This window comes from Polypterus senegalus, chromosome 5 (assembly GCF_016835505.1).
Source record: "Polypterus senegalus isolate Bchr_013 chromosome 5, ASM1683550v1, whole genome shotgun sequence".
NCBI lineage: Eukaryota > Metazoa > Chordata > Cladistia > Polypteriformes > Polypteridae > Polypterus > Polypterus senegalus.
Window position 1 is genome coordinate 76210676 of NC_053158.1, and position 13975 is coordinate 76224650.

Genomic DNA, 13975 nt, shown 5'->3' on the forward strand with positions numbered 1-13975 from the left:
TATTCCTAATGAAGACAAACTAGAGTGTCATTATAAAAAATGCTGCCCATCCTCTCTCTGACACACTAACACAGTACTTTCAGCCAGCAAATTATTTATCATAAGAATGTAAAAAATAATACTAGGGGTCCTTTAATTCAACAGTACTACAACTTTATAATTCCTCACTGTGACAGGTCTTTTTATCTTCAGAAAAGTCAGAAGTTTTTCTCTTTTTAATTATTATAGTGCGTGTTTGAGAGGATGTTGTTGTTCAATTCATGGTTGTTGTTATTTGCCATAATATAATAATATTTGATCATTTATTTATTGAGCTTCGGTAGAACAGCCAAATTCCTTGGGGACAAATAAAGTGTCATCTATCTATGCATATTCTATACCTCTGGGATGTCCACTGGTATTTTCAGTGCTGTAGTGTGCTGAGATTTTAACATCACTTCAAGAGAGGTCCACCAAATGCAACAAGCTAATTAAAAAGGCAGGCTCAGTTATAGGATGCACTCTGGACCTCCAAGAGGTGGTAGTGAAGGAAAGAATAAGAAAAAAACTGAGCACCATTATGAACAATGTTGTACATGACATGCTAGTACTTTAAGACAACAAATCATTCAACAATGCTACTGTGGCTCCCTCATACGTAGGGCAATACGCCTTGCATAATGCCTTGCCTCACTGTCCCTGTACAAAAATATATTACAGAGTGTTGTGAGGTCTATTAAGTAAATAAATGGCTATGCTCTTTCATCTGTTGCAGACCTGTATGCATCTAATGTCCTAAACCTTGTCGACAGAATCACTGCTGACTTATTACTTGCTTGAAAAACTCCCACCTTGTAAATGCTATATGTCAATTAAAATAATACTATCAGCCACCTGAACAGTTTCTTTCACAGAGCCATTGCCCTCACAAACCAGCAATTTAGCCCATCTTCCTTGCTTATTCGTGTATTCTCTCATATGCTGCATGAAGGTGAGTATATGTGTGTATGTACAGTATATGTACATATACACATGTACATACACACTGTACATAGACACTTTCACATGCACATCATTATTTCAAAATTGCACAATTCTGCCACTGTTTATAATGTATGTTGTTCAACTTGTGTTATTGCCTGTGTGACTTTGTGTTCTGTTATAAGCAGCTACAAAGCCACCAAGTTAAATTCCTGTACATTAATCAATTCTGGTAAAAGTGATTGAGACTGTTCTTTTCATCTTTAGCCAAATCAATGTTTTCCTTCTTTGTAGTCGTTCTGATGTGTATTTGAGAGGAGGTTTGTTCTTCATAATATTTATTTATCGAGTTTCTGTAAAAAGATAAATTTCCCCACGGGGACAAATAAAATGATAACCATCTTTCTTGGCATTCATCATTTACTCTGTCATATTCACTGCCAGTGTCCACTAAGGCTAAAATGTATTTTGCAAAGGTGAAAGACGACAAGCGAGACTCTTGCCTGGCCTTATCAGAAGTGCATGGCAGGCTGGGGAACCTCAAAATTAAGGTACCCTTTCTCTGGCTCCTAGCTCTCATTTACCAGACGTATGCACTCTGCCAGACTTCTTTCTCAAATACGTACTTATATTATGCTAAATACTCTTGGGGAGTACTGTCAATAAAAATGCTTTAAAAATATGTACTTTCAGGGATGCACATAACCAATTTACATTATGCTAAGGGCCTTACCTTTAGTGCATAGTGTTTGCGCAAAGTCATGTTCGGAATCATTTCCTAAACTCTGAATCATACTCTGCTGAGTGAAAACGTTTTTTTCAGTCATTTTTCCCTTTAGGCTTTGACGTGCGAGTTGACAAGCTGTTTGCTCGCATCAACTGGGACTGGGCGGAGGGTATAAGAAGAAATATTCATTTACCTGGGGTGGCAACTTATACATCGTTTGTTTATTTTTTTCTGAGCATATTAAATGCTGAAATTTAAAATGTTCTTGCTTCCTCTCACGGATATACCGTTCGTTCTCAGTTGCCTCTGAGCCACACGCTGGAGTTTCCCCGCGTGTCACGTGATAGGCTCGTAGCTCAACGCATCACGTGCCCAGTCTTTCAGCCTGGGAGGGAGTCGAGTGGAGTCAGCTCGCTAGTTGTCTGCCTGTGACCGCGACGAACTGACAGAAAACACAGGCGCACTCAGCTGGAGGTGAGGGATGAATGATCGGCCGGTACCAAGATAACCTCTCTAATGGAGGCTATGTGAATGCGTCACGCAGAGCCACAGCCCTTACGGGACGACCATCTCTGTGGCTAATTCCGAGCTTCTAAGTTCTTCAAAGGTAAGGCAGTCCGTCACTAATGACAGCTCTCTCTCTCTCTCCTATGTCAGTGCCGCCTCCCCACCCCCTAATTCATTCTTGTATGGCCAGCCTGGCTGGCCTCTAGAGACTGCCACATAGTAACATGCGTGTGTGCTGCCGTTACTGCATGGCGTACTGTGCTGAGATGCAACGTGTCGTCGGTGGCGATTTCATTGCTTGCTATTTCGCACCGACGTCACAAGGATTCAAAACTAGCACAGTGACGTGCTTTTTGCAGCGGTATCGTATTTCTACAGATTGATGTCAGACATTCTATCCGTTAGGTTAGTTAGTTATAGCCGTCACCGTTTCTGATTCGTTTCAATTCATTTTTTATTCTCTGGCGAGCCATATTACTATCCTTGAGGTCTAAATAGATGGAACGATACATTACAGTCGCTAGCGATGCAGGAGTTTACTGCAGATCGGTTTTATGTAACCTTTATCATAATCCAGTTATTGAGTATTTTATGAAACACGTCAATAAGTTGCACTGCCCGTGAATAGAACTGGCACATTTTAACTCCCTTTGTACTAAATACAGTAATCAGTATTAATGCTATCATATAACACCCACATCGCCCTTTTCCCATAATTTACAGTGCTGTAGCTACCATCAGCATTTCAATCTCAGCTGTTATAATATATAGATAGTTTAACATTAAGATAGCATTGCAAATACATTTAGAAACAATATAGTTACATATCTTCATCTTGATAAATAACCGGTTGAGTAGTGTGTGATTAGATCTTTGCTACCATGCATTGACTGTAAAGCTTCATTTAATTTGCAGAGATTATTTATATACAATTTCCTGTATTGCAAACAGCAAATAAAAAAAAAAATACCACAACACAGTCTGTCTCTGTGACCTCAGATGCAGATCTTGTCACATTTTCCTGTAGCACAAGTTAGGTAATAAGAAAATAGTCAACATGAAGTACAAAATGCCAGAGAAGGCCATTCAGGCTACAACATAACCAGTCAAGTTTTGTTATCTGCAACCTTTCAAAGATAGAATTGAGCTTACACAATAAGGAGGGTGTTTGGAGGTGTTAACGGTTTGTTGTATAGTAAATAAAAAAGTGGTCTTATCTAACACACTTTCTCTCATTTTCACATTGTGCTATTTGTAGAATCAAAAAATCCAACTGTGGTTTCATTTTTAAATTTAAACGCAACATTCTCAAATTCTTTTAATCAAATTCAGCTTCTTCCAGCAGCACTTGGCTCAAGGCAGAAACCAGCCTTATCTGAGAAACCATTTTCACTTGTACGTAGTTGTACATGTAATATAATATTATCTTTATTTTTTATCTTTACACATTTGTGCAGTATACAGTAATTAGGGCTTTAAAAAAGCAAGAGAAGATAGACCAGAGAAAAAAAACAAGTATTTTGCATTTTCAACAATTACTGTATGCTTAGCCTTTAGTGCAAATATAGTATGCATATCAAATAAACATTTAATGCATCAGAATCTTAGAAGAATTAGTACAAATATCTTTGTCTTTTATATGGCAAGGGTATGTCTAATATTAATTTTAAACCTTTAAAGATATTTGTATTTTCTTCAAAATACCCACACATCTTTAAAAAACATCTTTTTTTAGAAATTCTTCTTTTCATGATTAAAAAATCAAGCTCCTGTGTTGTCCTGTGCAGATTTCAGTAGCATGGATTTGGAATAAAGGAGCGCCAGTCAGCTATCAAAACAAAACAAAAAAAAAAAACATAAGAGTGGCCCAGTTGCAATGTGAGAAGAGTATTTGTGGTTAATTGAGACTAACATAGTTTGTGGACTAATTTCAAAGAGTGATGTGCAATTTAACTGTAACAGTTACCTGAACCTCACAAAACAACATACCACAAGTGAAGCATGGTAGTGGGACTATTATGATGTTGGGCTGTTTTTTCAGTAGAGGCTGTGCATCTGAATTAAATACAAGGAGTAATGGGTAATGAAAAATACAAGCAAATAGTACAGAGCATGTTACAGTGAGGGAGACTGGCAAAAGAGAACAAACCCAAACACAAGGCTAAAGTAATCCTAATGTGACTCAAGAACAAAAAAAATTGGCTGTTCTACAATGGCTTAGTGGAAAGTTCCAGGCCAATTGAGAATTTGTGGCACTGTTTAAAAACTGCAATGCACCGGCATCATGTGGTTAACCTGAACAACCTGGAGAAAACCTGTCTAAAGGAATGAAAAATTTTTTTTTGTTTATGTGTTCAAAGGTGACTGTTTTTATATAAATAAAGGAATAAAATAGCATAAATTTAGGCAAGTTTGTCAAGATGCTAATTACGATGTTACTTCTATGCAGGATGTGAAAATGAAATAAAAAAAGGTTTTTGTAGTTTCCTTGACCTCATTGGTAATCGTGAACATTTGACGTTACCTCACCAGTTGTCTAAAAGCTCTTCATAGCTACAGGCTGCATATTTTCCTCATTTTGTCTCATTAAATTCTGTCTTTCTTTTATTTCTCTCATGATCACTCTATTGGAGCTCTTCACTGGTTTATTCTCTTTCATACAAATATGTGCTATCATCTCAGGAAGTTTGAAGGAAACAGTATAATCGGGAGAGAGCACTTAAAGTGACTAAAGTGACTTCTACTGAGACACAGGAAAACACGAGCAAGCTATGCTAAAACAAATACCACTGTCTTAGGGAATAGAACATTCAAACATCCTAGCATTAAAATCTTATTCGAAATAAGTCTTATCTTCTTCTAACACTAAGGGAGGTGCCAAAATACACAACAGAGCAGACACAGGGATTAGCAGACAGGTCAAAATAACAAAGAAAAGTCTAATATGCCGATCATCAAACAACTAATACACACAAGTTTAAACTCAGCAAGCAAAAACATCCTTGTGCTATCTAGATTTGGTTTTCCCTAGCTAAACTACAAAAGATGTTTGCTATTGTTTTCTGAATCCACGAATAATGTTCTTGCCACACTACAATTTTGAAAAAGCATTGTATGATGAATTAATGGCATCCAAACATGAGAGCAAAAATTAACATCTTTGACATAAACAAAATGGTTTTATAGGAAAAGTAGAGCAAAATGGCCTTGTCCACAAGAAAAACAAGCAAAATAACACCATAATGACATGACCATCATAACGATATATTGCTGAGTGTATAAATATTTATTACATTTTCAAAAAGTTAAAAAGTAGTAAACAAGGATACAAATATGGCTCTACAGGGAGGATAATTGTATAATCATGTTCATAATCTGTTATATCACTTATATAAAATGACGTCAGAGCACATTTGAGCTGTTATTGAGAAGACTTACCAGTGCTTTTACTTCTTTAGACATCTGATAAAGCTTAGACTTCTCTGTCTGTTTTAACTAAATTTGGCAAGTGCTTAACTGGAGTCTATCCATATTGGCTGAATAACATCCTGGTATGTGATACCTGCTTGGTTCTAGATCATATAGCACTGAAGACTGCAGTTGGCACAGAACATTATCAGTACCAGGTAGCCTTTTGTTCAGGGCGTCTATAACATTCACTGCCTTAAAAATGCAAACAGGATTAATAAAGACATCAGCCATTCCACACAGTTGCATTTCTCTAGGACCATTCAGATTTACATAATTAGTTTCAGACGCACTATCAACATATCAAAAGTTTACCAAACATGTAGTCATAATAACAAATGCTTATGTATGTCTTGTGTATAATTGTATGCATATGTTGCATTCTATGAAACCTGTGTTTTGTTGATATTGCATTACTGTCACTTTTCTGAAGAGACATGCAAAAATAAAAATTCATTGTACTGTGTCTACATGACAGTAAAATTAAACTAGAAAAAAGCACGCCCTAACCGCTAGAAAACTGTCAAAGTAACACAAACAGAATTCATAAGCTGCATGAAAACAAATCCTTGGGGACAAAATGTTGCTGCAAAGGGAGACAGGTAATGACATGAAGAGCAATGCCAGACTTCTTTTTAAATGGCAGAATCTCAGCACAATATATTTTTTTCCTGAGTGCAACATAAACACACTGTTTTATTGCATTTATGCAATCTCAAGACACAAATCAAAGCTCAAGCATCCTTGGCTTAAAAAAAATAACATTCTGTAAGGTGTGAAGGACCGAGGAGACAGCAATAAGGGTTGGGGTTTCCGGCCCCGTATATTGTACACAGCACAAAAAAAACCGGTCAAAATTATAAACAAAACAGTTCATAATGCGCGACGCCGACTCCTGGCGCCGCGCCATTTTATTGGGGTGGAGCCGGAAGTGGAGGAATGCTGGGAAGGACCGCAAGGGAGGATGGGAAGGATGACGTCAGGGCAAGATGGCGGAGGAAGGGCGGAAGTACGCGACTGCGGTCAATCCAAGCCTATGGTGCAGGAAGGTCTTTCTTTCTACGAGGAAGCAGAGGGAGAAAGTTAATCCCCCACCATTCCCTGGCGGCGAATGGTTTCCCAGGTGTTATCGAATCAATCCGCTGCCTCCTACTCGCGTGCGTGACACGATCCCCCCCTTAGCCCAGGACCGTCAGGTCGGGCGGACCTAACCGAGAGGTCGTGAATACGAGAGAGGGCATCGGCATTGGCCTGAAGGGTGCCCCGCCGATAAGTGACAGTGAACTTATACGGCTGTAAGTCCAGGAACCACCTGGTGACCCGCGGATTCGACTCTTTGTGTAGGGACATCCACTGAAGTGCAGCGTGATCAGTCACCAGAGCGAATTCGCGACCCAGCAGGTAGTAACGGAGGTGGGTCACTGCCCACTTAATGGCCAAGGCCTCCCTCTCCACTGCCGCGCACCGGTCCCCCGGTCCATCAGTTTCCGCTAAGGTACATCACAGGGTGCTCGACACCATCGACGCTTTGGCTCAGCACGGCACCCAGGCCTGTGTCCGCGCCGGTCTGGAGAATAAACGGAGCCCAAAATCGGGCGTCCGTAACACAGGTGCCGACGTTAGGGCCTTCTTTAGGTCACTGAACGCTGTTCTGCTTTGTCGGTCCACACCACGATAGGGGCGCCTTTTGTCAGGTCAGTCAAGGGTGCTGCTCTTCGAGAAACGGGAACAAACCGGCGGTAGTAACCCGCAAGCCCCAAGAAAGCCTGCACCTGTTTCTTGGTATTCGGACGGGCCATTCTAAGATGTCTTTAACTTTGGAGCTCTGTGGCCGCACCTGTCCTTGTCCCACGAGGTAGCCTAAATATTTGGCCTCCTTTAATCCAAAAACACTTCCGGGGTTTATGCTGAGGCCGGCTTTAGTCAGTGTTCGGATGACAGCTGCGTCCTGCAGTAGATGCTCCTCCCAGGTGCCGGAATAGATGACAACGCCATCCAGGTAGGCGGCACTATAGGACTGGTGGGGCTTCAGCACTCTATCTACCAGACGCTGGAAGGTCGCCGGGCCCCGCAGCCCAAATGGGAGGACCTTGTACTGCCAGTGCCCGCTAGGGGTGCTAAAGGCCGTTTTCTCCTTTGCGGATGCCGTTAAAGGAATTTGCCAATACCCTTTGTCATGTCAAGGGTAGTCAGATACCGAGCCGCACTCCAGCCGCCAAGGAGGTCGCCAATGCGGGGCATGGGGTAGGCATCGAACTTGGAGATCTGATTCAGACGCCTAAAGTCATTACAGAACCTCCAGGAGCCGCCTGGCTTGGAGACGAGGACAATAGGGCTGGACCAGGGACTATGGCTCTCTTCAATTATGTCCATGTCCAACATACGCTTCACCTCCAGTTCGACCTCTGCGCTGCTTTGCCTCCGGAGTCGGTAGGGCCTCTCCCGGACGATTACCCCGGCCCGTGACTATATCGTGGCAATCAGCGGTCCGCCGGGTGACTCGCCACTACCTCGGGATGGCTCGGAGTGTTTGGGCTAACTCCTGCCGCTGCTTGGGGTCAGCTCTTCGCCGAGGTTAAGGGCAGTTGTGCTTGCGAAAGGGAGAGTGACCTATGGGAGCTGGGAGCTCCTCTCTATCTCCAGGGCTTTAACAGGTTGACATGATAGATCCTCTCACTCGGTCGACGCATTGGGCTGTTTCACCAAATAGTCGACGAGTCCTTTCTCTCCTTAACCTCGTAAGGCCCTTGCCAGTGAGCGAGCAGCTTCGAGTGGGAGGTCGGGACGAGCACCATAACTCGGTCCCCGGCGGAACTCCCTGAGGACGGAGTTGCGGTTGTAACACCGGCCTGCGCTGCTTGCGCACGAGTCACGCGTGCTCTTTAGGAGGGGCCTGATCTTTGTGAGTCGGTCGCGCAGTTGCGCCACGCTCTCAAAATGTTAGAGGAGGGAAGAGCCTCGCCTCCCAGCCTTCTTTTAGGATGTCGAGGATTCCCGGGGTTGTCGCCCGTATAGTAATTCAAATGGGGAGAAGCCTGTAGAGGCCTGGGGTACCTCCCGGTAGGCAAAAGCACGAGCGGGAGGAGCTGGTCCCAGTTCCTGCCGCCCGCTGACTACCTTGCGGAGCATCTGCTTAAGCGCCTGATTAAACGCTCACCAACCCGCCAGTTTGCGGGTGATAGACTGACGCTTTCAGGTGCTTTATCTGCAGTAATTTGGCTACCTCCTTGAACGTATCCGAAGTGAAGGGCGCACCCTGGTCCGTGAGGACCTCCTTGGGTATGCCCACGCGAAAACAAATTAACCAGTTCCCGTGCGATGCTTTTAGTATTAGCGGGCGCAGGGGAACCGCCTCTGGGTACCGGGTGGCATAGTCCACCATGACTAGGATATACTTGTGGCCACGGGTTGAGGGCTCCAGGGTCCCACCAAATCGACCCCTATCCTTTCGAAGGGGATGTCCACGAGGGGAATAGGGACTAGAGGAGCACGGTCCCTCCTAGGAATCTGGCGGGTCTGGCACTCGACAGGATTGACAGAACCGCCGGACCTCCTCATTGATCCCAGGCCAGTAAAAGCGGAGCTTAATCCTCTCCAGTGTTTTTTCGGCCCCGAGGTGGGCGCCTAGGAGGTGAGCATGTGCCAACTCGCATATCTCCCGCCGGAAGGTACGCTGAATTAGCAACAACTTCCGCACCTCGCCTCATGGGTAGCCACTTTCGGTACAACAGATCATTCTCAAGGACAAAGAAGGGTTCCCGCGTGTGGATCCGTCCGCTGTTGAGCTGTTAGGCAGAACGACGCATTCCGGCAAAGCGCAGGGAGTCATCATTCCACTGCTCCCTCTTAAAGGAGGCCGGCGTGGACGAAATTGATGGTCCAGGCCGCCGAGGGTCTTGGGGCCTGGGCCCGGGAAGAGTTCCTGGCTAGTCCCTTCTCCGCGGAATCTTCCGGTCAAGGTCCGTAGCCACGAAAGGTCCCCGAGACACCAGCCCCATAGGGCCTGCCCTTGTGCACGGCGTGGAGGCCGCGGGAGGGGTGCCTTTTCCCCTCATAACAAGATCCAACGAGGCCCCGAGCGCGAATGGCTTACCGCTGATTCTTTTAGACCAGTCTTGTCCCAAAATCACTGGGAAGGGGGTCAGGTAACACAGCGACCGCCATTTGATTGGTTCCCCTTCCAGGTGACATAGCAGTGAGCGGAACGATATGACCTAGTCCCCCCATGCACACAGGTGACCAACAAATGCTGTTTTAACCACTGTTGCGGTAAGACAAAACGGCGAGCAACAATGGTAATGTTGCTGCCGGAATCAAACAAAGCCACCACGGCGTGCCCATTTAGCAACACCACTCCTGTATTCGACTCGCCAAGGGATGCGCGGGTACAATACCTCTCCGACGATGTCCAGCTGCAGTCCATAGGCTCCGGGCGATGTGATGGGGCAGTTTGGTAGCAGGTGACCGGTCTCGCCACACTTGAAACAGCGCGGCGGTCCCGGTTTCTCTCTGGCTCTGGCTGGCGCTTCTGCAGCGCGTCGAGGGGCTCGGGTGGCCGCCCGCCCCTGCCGGTTCCCGCGAGCAGGCTTTTCTGACCCCCCAAGTCGGAGGACCGCCAACTGACGCTCCAGGACGTCGAGGAGGCCCGACATGTTCTGATAGGCGTGTCCCCGGACCTGCTGGGCGAGGGACCTGGGCATCGCATTGACCAGGCCTTCACAGGCCACCCGCCGACCACTTTCCGCCCGTCGGGGCCTCTGGCCGTAGCCAGCGCCCATCTTGCCCCAGAACTCAACGCCTGGGCGCGAAGGGCTTTTCAGGGTCAAAGACCCAGTTCCGCCATTCGCCGCCTGCTGGCCCGGCTAATGCCGTAGCGGGCCAGTATTTCGGGCTTGAGGAGGTCGTAATTAGCGGCCTCCTCCTCAGGGAGGTCATAATAGGCCCGCAGCGCGGGTCCCTTCAGGTATGGCGCCAGGATGGACGCCCACTGACCGCTGCCACTCGCTCCGGTGGCCGCCCTCTCAAACATGCCCAGGTAGGCCCACGCCCTCCGGGGGCCCATCGGACTAAAGGATGAGGCGGCTGCCTGGGCGGGTCTGGTCTCGCCCGTTGGGCTTCCACTAACCTGGCCTTCGTGGCCTCCAGCTCCCGGTGGTGGCGGCTTGCGCAGCTGCAGCCTGGAGCTGGTCATTCATCGCCTGCAGCACCGTGTTGAGGTCCTGTCCCTCCGCATTCCGGGATCTCTATCCTGCCGCTCGCCAGATGTAAAGGACCGAGGAGACAGCAAGGGTTGGGGTTTCCGGCCCCGTATATTGTACACAGCACAAAAAAAAACGGTCAAAATTATAAACAAAACAGTTCATAATGCGCGACGCCGACTCCTGGCGTCGCGGCCATTTTATTGGGGTGGAGCCGGAAGTGGAGGAATGCTGGGAAGGACCGCAAGGGAGGATGGGAAGGATGACGCCAGGGCAAGATGGCGGAGGAAGGGCGGAAGTACGACTGCGGTCAATCCAGCCTATGGTGCAGGAAGGTCTTTCTTTCTATGAGGAAGCAGAGGGAGAAAGTTAATACCCCACCATTCCCTGGCGGCGAATGGTTTCCCAGGTGTTATCGAATCAATCCGCGGCCTCCTACTCGCGCGTGCGTGACAAAGGCCTCTGTTTTACATCATGATCTTTGGGTACCAGTTAAACTGTCAACACAGTCACTGTATTTATTTATTTGTATAAAATATATCGTGCCATTGTCAGACAGTCAACTTTTTGTCCTTGAGTCACTTTAGACTAATTAAAAAATACTGAAGCCTAAATATAAAAATAATTTTATTTTACAGTGCTTTTGAATAAAAATATCACTATTGACATAATTTCAGTGTAGAATTTGTTATTCAGTAAAATAATCACACAAAACACTATATATATATACAGTATATATATATATATACTGTATATATATATATATATATATATATACTGTATATATATGTATACTGTATATATATATGTCATATACAGGTGCATCTCAATAAATTAGAATATCATGGAAAAGTTAATTTATTTTCAGTAATTCATTTCTTTTCATTTTGATGATTATGGTCTACATCCATCCAGTTTCTAACCCGCTGAATCTGAATACAGGGTCACGGGGGTCTGCTGGAGCCAATCCCAGCCAACACAGGGCACAAGGCAGGAACCAATCCTGGGCAGGGTGCCAACCCACCGCAGGACACACACAAACACATCCACACACCAAGCACACACCCGGGCCAATTTAGAATCGCCAATCCACCTAACCTGCATGTCTTTGATTGTGGGAGGAAACCGGAGTGCCCGGAGGAAACCCACGCAGACACGGGGAGAACATGCAAACTCCATTATGGTCTACAGGTAATGAAAACTCAAAATTCAATATCTCAGAAAATTATAATATTACATAAGACCAATAAAAAGTGATTTTTAATACAGAAATTTTGGCCTACTGAAATGTCTGTCCATGTGTGCACTCAGTACTTTGTCTCCCCTCCTTTTGCATGAATTACTGCATCAGTGCAGCGTGACATGGGGGTGATCAGCCTGTGGCACTGCTGAGGCGTTATGGAAGCCCAGGGTGCTTTGATAGTGGCCTTCAGCTCATCTGCATTGTTGGGTCTGGTGTCTCTATTTATTTTCTCTTAGAAAAGAGACATATTTCTGTTTTGGTAAAGAAAATAGTGTGCATTACTAAACCACTTTTCAGATTAATCTTGATTACATTGTATATAGCCTTGTGCACAATTTAACAAAGGTACCAAACATTTGCTAATGATCAGTGACATAGTAACTTGATTGAACAAAACTGATTAATTAAAACAGTAAATGGGTGAAGCACAATCAAACTAAAATGTGGGTTGGGGTGACAGGTGTGACATTTTAATCTTCAAATCATAAATTCTTACATCAATGAAAAAGTAAGCATAGCAACAAGACATAAGGTGGTTATCCTGCATTAGAAAGTTCTCTGCCAAGCAGATATTTTGTGCCAGCAAGAGTTTCAGTATGTGCTATCCAAGGTCTTCTGATCAAGAACAAGGAAATGGGCAAGATTGAGGTCCACAGATGATGTTGTTGGCCATGAAAACTGATTGCTCCAAGCAAGAGATAAATCATGTCATTTCAAAATCAGAAAAAACTTATTAGTGCTACCAGCTATGAACTCACAAAAACTGGTGGAAACCAAGTACACCTTTCATGGAAGAGTTGCTGCCAAAAAGACATTCCTCCAAAGTGGAAGTAAAGGCAAGTGACTAACAAGAACATAAGGACTGGAGTGCTAAACTATATCAGCAAGTGCTTTAGACTGACTACTCAACATCTGAAATATATGTTGTAAACGGGAGGCATTTCTACATTTAAACAGTAGGAGAAGAGTGTCTGCAGCCAACAGTGAGGTACAATAGAAGTACCCTGAAGGTTTAGGGCTGCATTTCTGCAACAGAGGTAGTGATTTGGACATTATGAAGTTCTTAATTCTGAGAAGTACAAACAGATTTTCAGCCATCATGCAGAACCATCAGGGAGGGGTCTGATTGGTCACAACTTCATTTTGCAGCAGGACAATGACTCTGTACACACAGCTAAGGTTATAGACAACTGTCTTGAGCAAAATTAAAAAGGAGCTCTGCAGCAGATGTAATGACCTTCCCGCCTCCACAGAATCCTGATCTCAACTTAATAGAGACTGTCTGGGATTGTCTGGAAAGACAGAAGCAAGCAAAACAGCTAAAATCTACAGAAGAACTGTGGCAATTTCTCAAAGATGCTTGGAACAAATTACCAACTAGTTTTCTTATAAAACTGCACTGTAGTATATCTAAGAAAACTGAGAAATTGTAAGGGCAATGGGTGGGCACACCAAATAGATTTAATTAAATTTTCTGTTGCTCTTTGCAGTTATTTTATATATTTAGTAAGTTTCCATGTCATTATTTTTTAAGCACCTTTGATTGTTTTTTACATGTTGTTAATATTTTTGCACACTACTTTATATATATATATATTTAGTGGATTCAGAAAGTATTCAGACTCCTCCCTTTTTTGCCCACTTTATTGTGTTGTAGATTTAATATTAAATTGATAAATTTGACATTTTCCCTATCAATCTACATCTAGTAACTCGTAGACAGCATGAAATCTTTTTCGAAAGGTTTGCAAATTAAAAAATGAAAAACTGAAATTTCTCATTCATATACTATATGAATTCATAACTCAGTACTTTTTAGAAGTACCTTTGGCAGCAATTACAGTACATCTTTGCGTTTCCTTGGGTAAGTTA

At 44.2% G+C, this 13975-nt stretch overlaps 1 protein-coding gene across 1 annotated transcript in view; it reads left to right on the forward strand.

The window, feature by feature from the left end:
- Positions 1–2059: 2059 nt before the first annotated feature.
- lpin2 (lipin 2) overlaps positions 2060–13975 on the forward strand; it is a 112974-nt gene continuing 101058 nt past the window's right edge. The window contains exon 1 of the mRNA XM_039754840.1: positions 2060–2294. The gene's annotated coding sequence lies outside the window, so the exon portion shown is untranslated. The remainder of the gene's footprint in view (positions 2295–13975) is intronic.